Source organism: Hemiscyllium ocellatum, chromosome 4 (genome assembly GCF_020745735.1).
Source record: "Hemiscyllium ocellatum isolate sHemOce1 chromosome 4, sHemOce1.pat.X.cur, whole genome shotgun sequence".
Classification (NCBI taxonomy): Eukaryota; Metazoa; Chordata; class Chondrichthyes; order Orectolobiformes; family Hemiscylliidae; genus Hemiscyllium; species Hemiscyllium ocellatum.
Genome location: NC_083404.1, coordinates 374,060 through 391,589, shown reverse-complemented (window position 1 = coordinate 391,589; position 17,530 = coordinate 374,060). Strand labels below are relative to the sequence as shown.

Below are 17,530 nucleotides of genomic sequence, written 5' to 3'. Positions count from 1 at the left end.
TTTTCAGTTAAAATTAAGGATTTTAATGCTAACTATTATCTTACCCCTTCGTTTTTCTACTTATTCCATGAAGGTAATGCTAACTTTTTAAACTCTGTCCCTCTTACTACTTTGTACCTAGGCACCTCTGTGCCTTAGATGGCCGTGTGTGGGGCGACATTATATGTTTTTTATTGCACTTCTGTACTTGAGTAAATGTGACAATAAAATCTCTAAAAATAAAAATCTAAATCTATTTCTGGTTTTGCTTGGACCTAGTAAGGACATACATTTTGGTAGTACACTTCTACTTCAACAATAATTATTGCATTTCAAAATATTCTAAATGGTGATTAATGACAACACAAAACAGGTAACCTGATAACCAGTTAAGCAACAATTTGAGAATCATTCATCAATGTTACCTCCTAGCTGGTATCAGGTGCGACATTTAGTGTATAAAGAAGGCAGGCAGATTGGAAAGGGAAATTACATGACAGAATTCTTATAATACCAGACCAAAACAGGTGTGCCTGCAAGTCTTTCCCAATTTAGCTGGAAGGTGAAACAAATAAATAACTTGGACCTAAAATAACAGATTAAAAGTTGCAGTTAAATAATGCCAACTCACCATAGGCACAGCAATGAGGCATTGGGTAGGGACATTCACTGTAACTTGATGAGATCTTGAGAATAAGGGGATCTAAAAAAAATACAAAGAACTATTAAAATATTATAGCATGTTTACATAATAATTGCATTTATTTACCATATTTTCCATAATTAATTATTCCAAAGCACTTCACAACATCATTAGCAAACAATACTTCATAGTGGGCCAAATAAGTGAGATAGTAGTACTGACAAAGGTAAGATTTCAGGAACATTTTAGAAGGAGAATGGGAGTGGGGAAAAGAAATGAGAGAGATTTGCTAAAGAAACATGTTATTTTCTTGTCAAGTGATGTTCCTTTAAGATCAAAGTGGACTTGGGGGTTGTATTCTGAAAAAGAAGGTTAATTGGCTTCCTGATTAAGATATAATATGGTTCCAAAAAAAAGCGAAGGGTAAATAGAAATCCATCTCCAGAGCGTTTCGTTCAGTCAATGCTTTCCGTTTGGTTGGTTAGAACACACAGAGTTTACATGAAGAGGAAAAAAGTAAGATTCTCTTCAAATGGAAAAGATTTCCATTTGTGAACAAATCTTCTAGCAGATCCTGGTTTCGATGAAGGTCCCCAAGTGTAGTGCAGAGACTGTGATTCTGCGTTTATTTTGCTGTTGGAAAGAATGGAGAATGGAAAACAGAAAGGGAAAGGGACAGTGGGTTGGATAAATCCTACTGCCATTGTCGGTGCTGTCAGAGTCCACTATATTTAAAGGAGTTACGGAAGGGAATTTCTGAAGAATCTGCATCAACAGGACCACCATGTCCCAAGTGAGTGGGGCTTGTAGATAGGTACGTTGTCAATGAGAACAGTGTTCAGAGACTTCTGATGGAACCCACAAGGCAAAACTATTAGATAGGAAGAGCTGGAAAGACAGAAACTGAACATTTGTGTGCCATGACGGAGGATGGGAAAAATTTCTGGCCATAACAGGCTGCTCCTTTATTGAGGTATTTTAGGTGTTGGAGGTGATTTCCTCGAATTCCAGGAGCAGCAATTAACATTTTTGTTTGCTGTTGCATTGTTTTGGAACTTTGGGGAAAAAAAGTCAAAACAACAGCAATTTTAAAAGAGAGAGGAACAGACAAATAGTCAGGTCAGTGCAGGGAGAGGGAGAGAGGTGGAGTAGGGGGCGGGGAAGATAGACAGAGAGAGAGATAGAGAGAGAGAGAGAAACCCACACTTAACTGACACAGCAGTGAACCTGCACAGTTACTGCCTTTGCTGTTTGAATTCATGTATTGCTGGACTTCGGAATGCACCTGGGAAAATTAACAAACAGTGGAATTCACAACTTATCTTGGAGAACCTATTTGGGAGAGGCCACAGCACAGAAACAGAATAAGTGAATATTTTTAAGTGTGGCCTTATAGCAAGTCTTCAGTAGTGAGTAGAGTGGGTTCTTTCTTGCTTATATGTTTTATTGAGATATGTCTCTCCATTAAACTTAAACATATAAGTCCTACATATTAAGTTAGGCTGGAGCAGTGTTTTGGTAGAGGAATAAAACAGTACTATTTTCTGACTCTATAGATTGAAAAAAGCAAAAATGGTCTTTAGTAGAGTGATATGCTTTTCTTGTCAGATGTGGGAGTTTAGGGAGAGTTTAAGGGTTACTGAGGATTATATCTGCAATAAATGCCATTGGTTGCGAATCCTATCAGATTGAATGGAATGGTTGGAGAGACAGTTTGAGGCAAAGAGGAATTTACTAGAGCAAGGGGATGCGATGGATGGCAGTTATAGGAAGGGAGAAAAGTTACAGAGACTGTCAAATAGATGGGTTAACTCCAAGAAAGGTAAGAGAGGTAGGCAGGTAGTGCAGGCTATCCTATTTCAAACAAGTATGCTGTTTTGGAAAAATGTAGGGGGTGATGGATTCTCGGGGGAATGCAGCTCGAGCAGCCAAGTTTCTGGTATTGAGACCGGCTCTAATACAATGAGGGGTATGTTGGATTCCAAGAGATCCATTATATTAGGGGATTCTCTAGTCAAAGGCAGAGACAGACATTTCTGTGGCCAGCAGCGAAAAATCAAAATGATGCGTTTCCTCCCTGGTGTCAGGATCAAGGATGTCTCAGAGAGGATGCAGAATGCTCTCAAAGGGAAGAGGGACCAGCAGGAGGTCTTTGTACACATTGGAACCAATGACATAGGAAGGGAAAAGGATGAGCTTCTGAAGAGAGAATATAGAGAGTTAGACAGGAACTTAAAAAGGAGATCCTTGACAGTAGTAATATCTGGATTACTCCCGGTGCTGTGAACTAGTAAATGTAGGAATTGAAGGATACAGCAGATGAATGCATGGCTGAGGAGCTGGTGTATGGGAGAAGGATTCACATTTTTGGATCATTGGAATCTCTTTGGGGTAGAAGTGACCTGTACAAGAAGGACGGATTGGACCTGAATTGGAAGGGGACTATTATGCTGGCAGGGAGATTTGCTAGAGCTGCTCAGGAGGATTGAAACTATTAAGGTGGGTTGGAAACTATTAAGGTGGTGGGACCCAAGGAGATAGTGAGGAAAGAGATCATTTTGAGACTGGTACAGTTGATAAAAGAAGCAAGTCAAACAGTCAGAGCAGGCAGGGACAAAGCAGAGAACAAGGTAGGACTGATAAATTAAATTAAACTTATTTCAATGCAAGAGGCCTAACAGGGAAGGCAGATGAACTCGGGGCATAGTTGGAAACATGAGACTGGGATATCATAGCAATTACAGGGATGGACAGGACTGATAGCTTAATGTTCCAGGATATAAATGCAACAGGAAGGATAGAAAGGGAGGCAAGAGAGGAGGGGGAGTGGCATTTTTGATAAGGGATAGCATTACAGCTGTGCTGAGGGAGGATATTCTCGGAAATATATCAAGGGAGGTTATTTGGGTTGAATTGAGAAATAAGATCGGGATGATCACCTTAATGGGATTGGATTATAAACCACCTGATAGTCAGAGGGAAATTGAGAAACAAAGTTATGAGGAGATCTCAGCTATCTGTAAGAATAATAATGTGGTTATGGCAGGGGATTTTAACTTTCCAAACACAGACTGGGACTGCCATAGTGTTAAAGGTTTAGATGGAGAGGAATTTCTTAAGTGTGTACAAGAAAATGATTCAGTGTATGGATGTACTAACTACAGAAGGTGCAAAACTTGACCTACTCTTGGGAAATAAGGCAGGGGAGGTGACTGAGGTGTCAGTGGGGGAGCACTTTGGGGCCAGCGACCATAATTCTATTAGTTTTAAAATAGCAATGGAAAAGGATAGAGCAGATCTAAAAGTTGAAATTCTAAATTGGAGGAAGGCTAATTTTGATTGTATTAGGCAAGAACTTTCAAAAGCTGATTGGGGGAAGATGTTCGCAGATAAAGGGATGGCTGGAAAATGTGAAGCCTTCAGAAATGAGATAATGAGAATCCAGAGACAGTATATTCCTGTCAGGGTGAAAGGAAAGGCTGGTTAGTATAGGGAATGCTGGATGACTAAAGAAATTGAGGGTTTGGTTAAGAAAAAGGAAGCATTTGTCAGGTATAGACAGGATAGATCGAGTGAATCCTTAAAAGAGTATAAAGGCAGTAGGAGTATACTAAGCGGGAAATCAGGAGGGCAAAAAGGGGACATGAGATAGCTTTGGCAACTAGGGTTAAGGAGAATCCAAAGGGTTTTTACAAATTTATTAAGAACAAAAGGATAACTCGGGAGAGAATAGGGCCCCTCAAAGATCAGCAAGGTGGCCTTTGTGTGGAGCCGCAGGAGATGGGGGAGATACTAAATGAGTATTTTGCATCAGTGTTCACTGTGGACATGAAAGATATAGAATATAGGGGAATAGATGGTGACATCTTGCAAACTGTCTATTTACAGAGGAGGAAGTGCTGGATGTCTTGAAACAGGTAAAGGTGGATAAATTCCCAGGACCTGATCAGGTGTACCCGAGAACTCTGTGGGAAGTGATTGCTGGGCTCCTTGCTGAGATATTTGTATCATCGATAGTCACAGGTGAGGTGCTGGAAGACTGGAGGTTGGCTAACATGGTGCCACTGTTTAAGAAGGGTGGTAAGGACAAGCCAGAGATCTATAGACCAGTGAGCCTGACATTAGTGGTAGGCAAGTTGTTGGAGGAAATCCTGAGGGACAGGATGTACATGTATTTGGAAAGGCAAGGACTGATTCGGGATAGTCAACATGGCTTTGTGCATGGGAAATCATGTCTCACAAACTTGATTGAGTTTTTTGAAGTAGTAACAAAGAGGTTTGATGAGGGCAGAGCGGTGGACCTGATCTATATGGACTTAAGGTGTTTGACAAGGTTCCCCATGGGAGACTGGTTGGCAAGGTTAGATCTCATGGAATATAGGAGAACTGGCCATTTGGGTACAGACCTGGCTAAAAGGTAGAATACAGAGGGTGGTGGTGGTGGCAGGTTGTTTTTCAGACTGGAGGCCTGTGACCAGTGGAGTGCCACAAGGATCGGTGCTGGTCCACTATTTTTTGTCATTTACATAAATGATTTGGATGTTAACATAAGAGGTACAGTTAGCAAGTTTGCAGATGACACCAAAATTGGAGGTAAAGTGGACAGCGAAAAGGTTACCTCAGATTACAACGGGATCTTGATCAGATGGGCCAATGGGCTGAGAAGTGGCAGATGGAGTTTAATTTAGATAAATGTGAGGTGCTGCGTTTTGGAAAAGCAAATCTTAGCACTTAATGGTAAGATCCTAAGAAGTATTGCTGAACAAAGAGACCTTGGAGTGCAGGTTCATAGCTCTTTGAAAGTAGAGTCGCAGGGAGATAGGATAGTGAAGATGATGTTTGGTAAGCTTTCCTTTATTGGTCAGAGTATTGAGTACAGGAGTTGGGAGGTCAAGTTGCGGCTGTACAGGACATTGTTTAAGCCATTGTTGGAATATTGTGTGCAATTCTGGTCTTCTTCCTATCAGAAGCTTGTTGCGAAACTTGAAAGAATGCAGGAAGATTTATAAGGGTTGGAGGATTTGAGTTATAAGGAGAGGTTGAATAGGCTAGGGCTGTTTTCCCTGGAGCATCGGAGGCTGAGGAGAGACCTTATAGTGGTTTATAAAATCATGAGGGGCACGGATAGAATAAATAGACAAAGTATTTTCCCTGGGGTGGGGGGAGTCCATAACTAGAGGGCATTGGTTTGGGGTGAGAGGGGAAAGATATAAAAGAGACCTAAGGGGCAACTTTTTCACGCAGAGGGTGGTGCGTGTGTAGAATGGCCTACCAGATGAAGTGGTGGAGGCTGGTACAATTGTAACATTTAAAAGGCATCTGGATGAGTATATGAATAGGAAGAGTTTAGAGGGATATGGGCTGGGTGCTGGCAAGCGGGACTAGATTCGGATGGGATACCCGTTCGGTGTGGACAAGTTGGACCGAAGGATCCGTTTCCATGCTGTACCTCTATGACTCTAAGTTATGAGTGCCTACAACTACATGAGATATATCGGATTCTTTGATTATTTAAAGCGAAATTTTGCCTCTTTACCTTTATTCAAACATGCTTTTTCTATTCATTAAAGTTTCAACAATTGTTTGCTTGTTGGTTTGTTACGGTAAAAATGTTAAAAGTTGACATTTTATCTATTGCTTTCTTTCCATTGTCTTCATGGGATATCTTTTTTAAGAAAATGTTAATGTCATCATGGGGGATTGTAACATTATCTGTGTCCAACTGTTCAGTCAGCAAGTGGAGTGTTTACTTTTTAAAAAAACCTTGCGGTTCATAGCTTTTCAGCTGTTTTCTTTGAATAATTATTAACATTTTTTGAACAAAATGCTGATTATTGTATTAAGTCTACTAATCGATACTCGAGTGTTCCAGCTTGTTTGTACGAGGGCCTATTGCTGTCAGCAACTTTCTTGACCACACTGCAGCAACGTCTTATCTGGAATGGTGTAACCAGAATTTGCTTGCAACAGGTGGGTTGACGTCAGAGCAAGTTATCTAGCTAGTTCCATTCTCATTGCACTTTCTACATAGTCTTCATTTTTTCCCTTTTTAATATTTATTCAGTTCTCTTTTAAAACCAATCATCAATTCTTCTCCTAAGACTGTTTCTGGTCAGAAAAAAAACAGATCAGAGTTTGGGAATCCTGCAGTCAGTAGCTAATCTCCTGACTCCCCAGATTCTGTCCACTATCTGTAAAGCTCAAATCAAGGATGTGATGAGATAGTCACCACTTGCCAGAGTTGATACAGCTCCAATAACACTCACGAAGATCAATACCATCTCACTTGATAGGTACTCCATTCACTGCCTTAAACATTCACTCCTTCTAATACAGGAGCAGAGTGGCAGCAGTGTACCTTACACAACATGCATTTCAGAATACGTTGACAGCAATTTCCAAACTTGGATTTGGATAGTCCACTGCTATCAATCATCCTGTCCGTGTGCTTTTCTAATTATTCATCACCCAGAAGGACAAGGTCAGCATGGGACCATGACAAGAAGAATAGCAAGGAAGTGCCCTATCCCAATTGCAACCCAATAGTAGAGATAGTTCCCAAATTCTCCTTCATTCTTTGGATAAAGAGCTTAGCTTTCCTTTTCCTTTAGTATCTTAACTAAAGATACTCTCAACATTGAGACTGTGGTTACTAACAGTACAGTGCTTATACCCTACCGCAGGTTTCAACTGCAATCCAACTCAATAAGTAGAGCAATGGGGTATGTCATTTACATCGTGAGTCTTCCAGTGACATCATGGCTGATGTGCAACATAGCCTTGTATACCTTAAGAATCTATTTATTATTTGCTGAATCTAAACCTCACTCCCTCAAGGTATTATGTCTGAATAGCCCACATTATTTGGAAACTAGGACATTTAACCCTTGGATCCTAGACTTTCAGATAATAAAGTCCAGTGGGCCATTAGTATGCTTTGATCATTTACCACACCATTTCAAAACTGGTTCGATTTGAGTCAGAGAGATGTATGGCATGGAAACAGACCCTTCGGTCCAACCCGTCCATGCCGACCAGATATCCCAACTTAATCTAGTCCCACCTACCAGCACCTGGCACCATATCCCTCCAAACCCTTCCTGTTCATATACCCATCCAAACGCCTTTTAAATGTTGCAATTGTACCAGCCTCCACCACATCCTCTGGCAGCTCATTCCATACATGTACCACCCTCTGTGTGGAAAAGTTGCCCCTCAGGTCTCTTTTATATCTTTCCCCTCTCACCCTAAACCTATGCCCTCTAGTCCTGGACTCTCTGACCCCAGGAAAAAGACTTTGTCTACTTATCCTATTCATGCCCCTCATAATTTTGTAAACGTCTATAAGGTCACCCCTCAGCCTCCGACGTTCCAGGGAAAACAGCTCCAGCCTGTTCAGCCTCTCCCTGTAGTTCAAATCCTCCAATCCTGGCAACATCCTTGTAAATCTTTTCTGAACCCTTTCAAGTTTCACAACATCTTTCCGATAGGAAGGAGACCAGAATTACACACAATATTCCAACAGTGGCCTAACCAGTGTCCTGTACAGCCACAATATGACGTCCCAATTCCTGTACTCAATACTCTGACCAATAAAGGAAAGCATACCAAATGCCTTCTTCACTATCCTATCTACCTGTGACTCCACTTTCAAGGAGCTATGAACCTGCACTCCAAGGTCTCTTTGTTCAGCAACACTCCCTAGGACCTTACCATTAAGTGTATACGTCCTGTTAAGATTTGCTTTCCCAAAATGCAGTACCTCACATTTATCTGAATTAAACTCCATTTGCCACTTCTCAGCCCATTGGCCCATCTGGTCAAGATCCCATTCTAATCTGAGGTAACCCTCTTCGCTGTCCACTACACCTCTAATTTTGGTGTCATCTGCAAACTTACTAACTGTACCTGTTATACTCACATCTAAATCATTTATGTAAATGATTAAAAATAGAGGACCCAGCACCGATCCTTGTGGCACTCCACTGGTCACAGGCCTCCAGTCTGAAAAGCAACCCTCCACCACTACCCTCTGTCTTCTACCTTTGAGCCAGTTCTACATCCAAATGGCTACTTCTCCCTGTATTCCTTGTGATGAAACTCATGGGGAACCTCATAGAACAACTGACTGAAGTCCGCATAGATCATGTCTATCGTTCTGCCCTCATCAATCCTCTTCGTTACTTCCTCAAAAAACCCAGTCGAGTTCATCCAGACTTAGAATCATCAATACTAAACAACAGATTTATAGAGTAGATATAAGATTTAATAAGTTATTAATAATATATTAGCGTTAGAAAAGCAAAGTTAAATCAATTAACGTCTAAGATGAAAACCCAATCCTCTTTCACTCTAGTGCCACGCACACAAAGACAGACAGACTTTAGATATAAATCAAAACAGGAAAAATAAGTAAAGTGCAGCTGGCCAGTTCACTTAAGCAGACTCCAAATTTTGCAATATCACTGGCACATAGGATTGTATCTTGCTTGGTTTCTGACAACAATGGTGCATGCAGATACCTTCTAATGGGATCACAAGAATATTAATTCTATTCTCCAAACTCCTAACAAGTTGGTAATGAGAGGATAACCAGAGAGCAATCAAAACCTCTGTTCTGTAGCTTTTGTAATACAATCCTTCTGACCTAATCACAGTTCAAAAACCAGTTCAAACTCTGGTTTCTCTTGGTTGTTTCTGAGGCCCTGTTACCATTCAAACATCTGCCATCTGTGTCAGCCTCTCCAGAGTCAGAGGGTCTATTGTGCACTTTTAACAAGAAGCAACCAGCAATTGACTTCCAGACCTGATGTCACAAACAAATGTTTGTACTTTTTTTTTACTGCTCAGTATAAAGTTCACATTTAGCTTACACTTCATATTTCCAAACCAAAAATGATATATGAAATAAAACAAAAACAAAAACTAAAACTAAGCAAGTATTGACATCCCAGCTCCTCAGCATTCATCACATCACCTTGTTGCTGCAGTCATACACAACACAGTACACCAGGCTGATGCAGCACCCTCTCTCCAAACAATACAGGGGGATCCTGCCCCCCACCCCCCAGCCCAGACTGTGCCAAGCTGCACCTTCATGAGCCCCATTGCCTGCTACACAACAGCCTCAATCACAGCTTGTGCACCAACTCGGTGAAGTGGAACTCTGACACAGAAGGCTATGGAGGACAAGTCATTGGGAGTATTTAAGACAGAGATAGATAGGGTATTGATTAGTAACAGAATCAAGGTTTATGGGAGAAGGCAGAAAGAGTGGGGTTGAGAATCATATCAGCCCTGGTAAAATGGCAGAGCAGACTCATGTGCTGACTGGCCTTGTTCTGTTCCTATATCTTATAGTCTTATGAACAGATACATCTACATTGATTTATCCTGTAATTTGGCAGAAAGCCAAGGTTGTTATGAGAGTATCTTGCTGGCTAAACTGGACTGCCAATTAAGCTTCAAAAACATTGTATCCCTTACATCAAAGTGGTGCTTATGACTGAATTGCGAAGCTCCCAGGTGAGTAGCGACATTTTGTCACCCTATTGGCTCGTTGCAGAGAGCTTAATTTAGAAAGGACCCTGAGGATGCCTTTCTCTCAGACCAAATGAATTCGTCTTCAAAGGTGACAATTTAACAAACCTTGCTTGACTTTACGTAAGACAAAGTTTAATGGTTACTGTGAAAAATAATAATGCAACACATACTTCTGCCTAATTGGAGTCCAAAAAAAGGTTTCAAGTCGTCAATTAAAGTCACTGTCTCTTTTGAAAAGACTAGACAGTGCAAAGTTGATGACGGAATAGTCGATTTCAGGATTCTTAACTTTTGCAGGTAAGCTAAAATCCTTTTATCCGGTTTTATTTTGAAGGAAGTTGGTCAACAGCATTCAGAGTAGGAATGTCTTTTCTGTTGTCCCGTTTAAATTGGTTCTCTAGAAACCAGCTAGTTTTCAGTGAGATTGTCCATTCTCTCCTGTTTCCTTCAGACTGGCTCATTGGCTCCAGGTGAATGAGACGGGTGGCAGGCTCCTGGTGCTCGGACACAGATGCAGCGCCTCCTAGTGATTGGAGGTGGCGGCGACAGTGGGATAAAGCCGTACTGCGATCAGAGATAGTAGACTCTTCAACTGTGTGGCACCAGCAAGGCAATGGTGGCCAGAGTAGGATTCGTGGCGCCATGGTGGTAGCCTGGCCGGTCAATTGGGACTCCTCCAAGTGACAATAAATCATTCTTATTCAAGTAATAACATGCCACATCTGCCACTCCGTACCATTGAAGTACAAATTATATTACATCAACCCTTCAGTGTGCCCAGAGCAAGGGACCCCTGGCTGCAGTGGGCCCAGAGCAGGGGACCCCTGGCTGCAGTGGGCCCAGAGCAGGGGACCCCTGGCTGCAGTGGGCCCAGAGCAGGGGGCTCCAGGCTGCAGTGGGCCCAGAGCAGGGGGCTCCTGGCCTCAGTAGGCCTAGAGTGAGGGACTCAGGGTTGCAGGGAGAGTATATATTCAGTATGGATCTCAGCATCTCTGAGGTGGGCTTAGGAGTGAGGAGATGGCATCCAAAGAGCGGCAACTCCGAAGTTGGTGGGTCTGGCACAGATGGTGGTGGAGGAAGGGGTGGAGGTGCAGGTGTCACTGTCAGCTGGCTCAGAACTCAGGGTGGATGCTGCAGAACAAAGTCAGACCCACTTTCAGTTGTATCATTTTATTCTCAAACTACTCAAAATGTGCTGGATTGTGGCAAGAGTTGAAGCTTTTCTCAGTATTTCACTGTCTTATTCACTGTAAAAACGCAAGTGACAATAAATCATTCATATTCAAATAATAACATGCCACATCTGCCACTCCGTCCCACTGAAGTACAAATTATATTACATCGACCAACAAGAAATTCAACAGCCCATGATCAACTGCATTCATTTCAAGTGGAAATAACTTGCATGAAGCATACAGAAAGAAAAGATACTCATTTGCCTGGTCATGAGAATCTTTGCAGGAATTGCCAGTTAGCTCATTAACTTCACTCCAACAAAACAATCCTGAAAATACACTACTTTTCACACTTTGATCATAATAGTTTGTTCTCATATCGACTGTATGTATTTTCTCCAACACAGCAGCCTCTCAAAAATACCCCCTCAGTACCCTGAATATGCAGTGTTGATACCTTTAATAAATGGACTGCCAGCTGAACGTATTTGCAATTTACAGTGATGCAAGATACAGACATACAAAGAAATGGATTCTGGTATTTTCCGCAAGGTTTGTGAACACAAGATAATACTTTATTACAATATTTATCCACACTGCTTGGGAAATTGACTATGCTGCAAAATCTTTGTATGTAAAATGCCACTTTATTTAGGCAACTTCATAATGCTGCCACATACAGTAATGCTGGAAAATATTACATTTGCCACTTTAAGAAAGCACATGGCCACTTTATATAAAATCAATCTCTGGTTCTTGTGGCAAGTGTTAGTGTCCAACCTCTGAGTCAGGAGGCCCAAAACTTCAAAGTCCCAGCTGATCTAAAGGGGTTCCATTACACACCCAAACAGATCAGTTAAAAAATATGTAAAAGTGCATGATTGCATCGGTTGGAAATCTAAATGAGAAACAAAGTGTTGGAGAAACCCAAAAGAACTGCAAATGTTGTAAATCAAATACAAAACATGGAAAATACTGGACAAGCTCAGCAGGTCTGGCAGCATCTGTGGAGGGAAATCAGAATTAACACTTCAGGTCCAGTGACCCAATTGAAATGCTAACTCTGATCTAAAAGGTGAGTTAACAGAGTCTTACATGGATTCATGCAGTTTTTGAGCCAAGTGCAATGTAACTCTGCAAGTACAAATTCACCCCACAAACGTATATGTATACGTGTGCACGTGGGTTTGTGTGTGTGTGTGTGTCTGTCTGGGGTGGGGGGTTTGAGAGTGTGAGAGAGAGTGTATATGTGTGTGTATGTGAGTGTAGAGTGTCTAAGTCTGTGAGGGGGTGCACGTGAGAATGTGGGAGTGTGTGTGTCTGGGCGCTCCGAAAGCTAGTGCTTCCAATTAAACTTGTTGGACTATAACCGAGCTTTGTGTGATTTTTAACTTTATACACCCCAGTCAAACATCGGCATCTCCAAATCAGATTAATTATGACCAATTAGTTGACCTTAAGAGGATTATACTGGTTTGCCAGGAAGCAGGGCAGAGTAGGAGTTCGAGCACCTATGAACTACCTCATATGTGCTTTCCAAGAAGTGACACAAGGAAAGAATAAGATGGATTTCAGCATCAAAATAGTCACACTTTCATTGCAATATTCCCCACTTAAAAAGTTATCCTATAGTGTTGGCAGTGTATGGTCATCCCAGAATATTTTCAGTGCAACAGTGAACAATGAAACTTGTCAACTGCCCAAAAAGACCACAAATTACCAAAGTACAGAAAAACCTGCAATTTCAAGCACTGCAAGAATCAACAAAATTTTAGAAAAGATAAAAACAGGAAGTTCTAGATAAATTAGTAGGTCTGGCAGTATCTGTGGAGCGAGAGAGGCAAAGTTAAAAGTTTACAAATCGTATTGCTGAGTTTCTCCAATACTTCCTGGTTTTATTTCGGATTTCAAGCATCTGCAGTATTTTGCTTTTAGCACCCCAGACACACACACACACACACACACACACACACACACACACACATGCACATGCACATATATGCTTGTAGGGTGAATTTGTACTTGCAGAGTTACATTGTACTTGGCTCAAAAACTGCATGAATTCATGTAAAACTCTTATCTCACTTTTTAGATTAGAATCAGTCTAAACGTTATGGCACAGACAGGGAACATGGGGCTAACACCTTCAACATACTATCTGGCTAATACCAATTGTTACAGTTAACCTGAGAATGTAACTTTTAAAAAAAAGTTTTGTGATTTACATTTGGTACAGATGAAAGACTCAACAGACAATCAAGGTATTTTTCAATGTATAATTTCAGTTACACCACACTGTAAATTTTTGCTATAAATTCTGTGCCTTACAATTGTGTTCTCCACAACCACCTGATGAAGAAGCACCACTCTGAAAGCTAGTGTGCTTTCAATTAAACCTGTTGGACTATAACCTGGTGTTGTGTGATTTTCAGCTTTTAACAAAAGTTTAGAACAAGTTTTGTTTACTTTTAACTGATTTTTCATCGAGATATAACATTGTGGGTGGCACAGTGGTTAGCACTGCTGCCTCACAGCGCCAGAGACCCGGGTTCAATTCCCGACTCAGGCGACTGACTGTGTGGAGTTTGCACAATCTCCCTGTGTCTGCGTGGGTTTCCTCTGGGTGCTCCGGTTTCTTCCCATAGTCCAAAAATGTGCAGGTTAGGTAAATTGGCCATGCTAAATTACCCATGGTATTAGGTAAAGGGGTAAGTGTAGGGAAATGGGTGGGTTGCGCTTCGGCAGGTCGGTGTGGACTTGTTGGGCCGAAGGGCCTGTTTCCACACTGTAAGTAATCTAATCTAATCAAGCATGTGATAGAGGTACAAACATGTAAACAGATGATAGAAAGACATAGGAGCAACAGGGTGGTGGTGATGGGAGATTTTAAGTTTCCTAACATTGACTGGAATCCATTTAGTGTTAGAGACTTGGATGGAGCAGAATTTGTAAGAAGCATCAAGGAGGGTTTTACAGAACAGTTTTATAAATAGTCCAACTTAGGAAGGGGCCACACCAGACCTCGTGTTGGGGAACAATCCCTGCCAAGTGGTTGAAGTTTCAGTAAGGGATTACTTCGGAAATAGTGATCACAATTCCATAAGTTTTAGAATACCCATGGACAAAGATGAGAGTGGTCCTTAAGGAAGAATTCTAAATTGAGGGAAGGCCAACGATAGCAAAATTCGGCAGGAGCTGGGGAATGTAGATTGCGAGCAGCTGTTTGAAGGTAAATTCACATTTTAAAAGCCTCTCACACGTCAAGAGAGGCTGCTTAGAGTGCAGGACAGATATACTTCTGTGAAAGTGAAGGATAGAAATGGCAAGATTAGGGTCCATGATTGACAGGTGAAATTGCGAGACCAGCAAAGAGGGTCTAGGTCACTGAAAACAGATAAAGCTTTGGAAGAATCTCAGGAAAGAAGGACCAATCTGAAACAAGGAATTAAGAGGTCTCAAAGGGGTCATGAAATATCTTTAGCAAACACAGTTAAGGAAAATCCCAAAGTCTTTTATTCGTATATAAGGAGCAAGAGGGTAACGAGGGAAAGGGCTGGCCCACTCAAGGACAAAGGAGGAAAGTTATGCATGGAGACAGAGAAAATGGGTGAGATTCTTAATGAAGATTATAATACAAGATAATACATGGCTTGGAAAGGGTGGACGCTCGGAAATTGTTTCCATTAGACGAGGAGACTAGGACCCGTGGACACAGCCTTAGAATTAGAGGGTGTCAATTCAGAACAGAAATGCGGAGACATTTCTTCAGCCAGAGAGTGGTGGGCCTGTGGAATTCATTGCCACGGAGTGCAGTGGAGGCCGGGACGCTAAATGTCCTCAAGGCCGAGATTGATAGATTCTTGTCTCGAGGAACTAAGGGCTACGGGGAGAACGCTGGTAAGTGGAGTTGAAACGCGCATCAGCCATGATTGAATGGCGGAGTGGACTCGATGGGCCGAATGGCCTTACTTCCACTCCTATGTCTTATGGTCTTATGGAATACTTTGCGTCAGTATTCACCAATGAGAGGCACATGACGGATGTTGAAATTAGGGATAGATGTTTGATTACTTCAGGTCAAGTCGGCATTAGGAGGAGGATGTTTTGGGTATTCTAAACGACATTAATGTGGATAGGTCCCCAGGTCTGGATGGGATCTATCCCAAGTTGCTGAGGGAAATGAGAGAGGAAATAGCTGAGGCTTTAACAGATATCTTTGTTGCATCCTTGAACACGGGTGAGGTCCTGGAGGATTGGAGAATTGCAAATGTTGTCTACTTATTTAAGGGTAGCAAGGATAATCCAGATAATTATTGACCAGTGAGCCTGATGTCAGTGGTAGGAAAGCTGCTGGAGAAGATACTGAGGGATAGGGATCTATTTACATGTGGAAGAAAATGGGTTTATCAGTGATAGGCAACATGGTTTTGTGCAGGAAAGGTCATGTCTTACCAAACTCTTTGAGAAAGTAACAAAGTTGATTGAAAGAGGGAAAGGCTATAGATGTCATATACATGGATTTCAGTAAAGCATTTGATAAGGTTCCCCATGGTAGGCTGATGAAGAAAGTGAAGTTGCGCAGGGTCCAGGGTGTGCTAGCTAGATGGATAAAGAGCTGGCTTGGCAGCAGGACGCAAACAGCAGTGGAAGGGAGTTCTCAAAATGGAGAACAGTGACCATTGATGTTCCACAGGGATTGTACTGGGACCACTGTTGCTTGTGATAAACACAAATGATCTGGATGAAAGGCATAGATGGTCTGAATAGCAAGTTTTCCCACTTTATGGTCATTTAAGCAGGCATTGGATAAGCATATGGAGGTTATTGGGCTAGCGTAGGTTAGATAGGCTTTGGTCGGCGCAACATCGAGGGCCGAAGGGCCTGTACTGCGCTGTATTTTTCTATGTTCTGTGTTCTATAACACTAAGATTGGTGGAGTGGCAGATAGTGAAGGGGACTGTCAGAGAACACAGAGGAATGTAGATAGATTGGAGAGTTGGGCAGAGAAGTGGCAAATGGAGTTCAATCTTGACAAATCAGAGGTGATGCATTTTGGAAGATCCAATTCTAGAGAGGGTTATATGATAAATGGAAAAGTGCTGGGGAAAACTGATGCACATGGAGATCTGGGTGTTCAGGTCCATTGTACCCTGAAAGTGAGAGTCAAAAAGTGTGGTGCTGAAAAAATACAGCCAGTCAGGAAGCATCCGAGGAGCAGGAGGGTCTACATTTTGAGCATAAGCTCTTCCTGCTCCTCGGATGGGGCAACGTTTTCATGCAGAGGGTGATGCATGTGTGGAATGAGTTGCCAGAGGAGACGGTGGAGGTTGGTACAATTACAACATTTAAGAGGCATTTGGATGGGTATATGAATAGGAAGGGTTTGGAGGAATATGGGCCGGGCTCTGGCAGGTGGGGCTAGATTGGGTTGGGATATTTGGTCAGCATGGATGAGTTGGACCAAAGGGTCTGTTTCCGTGCTGTAAATCTCTAGGATTCTGACAGTTTATATTCATGGGACAACATGAAACAATGTTGGCATTATGCTGATCATGAGCACACTAATAATTCATGCTTGTACAAAGGATCAAAATTACAGGCAATGCCAAAACATTCTGCAAACCAGTTTATGATTCAAGCATGTGACAAGCCTTAGAAAACGTGTTATGAACCAGACCAAACTCTCTTGTAAATTAAGAAGATAGCTTTAAAATAAGAAAGCATTTGGGCCTAGGCTTAATGTCCAGGTGCAATTCAATTGGTCAAACTACTGGACATTAAGGAAGACACACTTCACTTTTATACCACAGTCAAAATACAGACAAAATAATAAAGAAAAGAATTGGCTGAACTGTAACTCTATTGAAATACAGTCATACAGCATGGAAACAGATCCTTCAATCCAACAAGTCCACGCCGACCATATTCCCAAACTAAACTAGCCCCACTTGCCTGCATTTGGTACATATACATCCAGACATTTCTTATTCATTAATATATCTAAATGTCTTTTAAACGTTGTAACTGCACCCTCACCCATTCTACACATGAACCACTCTGTGTAAGAAGCTGCTCCTCACATCTTTTTTTTAAAATGTTTCCCCTCTCGCCTGAAAAATATGCTCCCTAATCTTGAAATGCTCCACCCTAGGGAAAAGACACCTGTCATTCAACCTATCTATAATCCTCA

General features: G+C 41.7%; 1 protein-coding gene across 4 annotated transcripts in view; it reads right to left on the bottom strand.

Annotated features, from left to right (window-relative positions):
• The window catches only part of fam110b (family with sequence similarity 110 member B), a 219,373-nt gene that overhangs the window by 104,456 nt on the left and 97,387 nt on the right, over positions 1-17,530 (bottom strand). For all 4 annotated transcript variants that reach the window (XM_060822624.1, XM_060822629.1, XM_060822623.1 and 1 more), the window contains exon 2: positions 611-682. The gene's annotated coding sequence lies outside the window, so the exon portion shown is untranslated. The remainder of the gene's footprint in view (positions 1-610; positions 683-17,530) is intronic.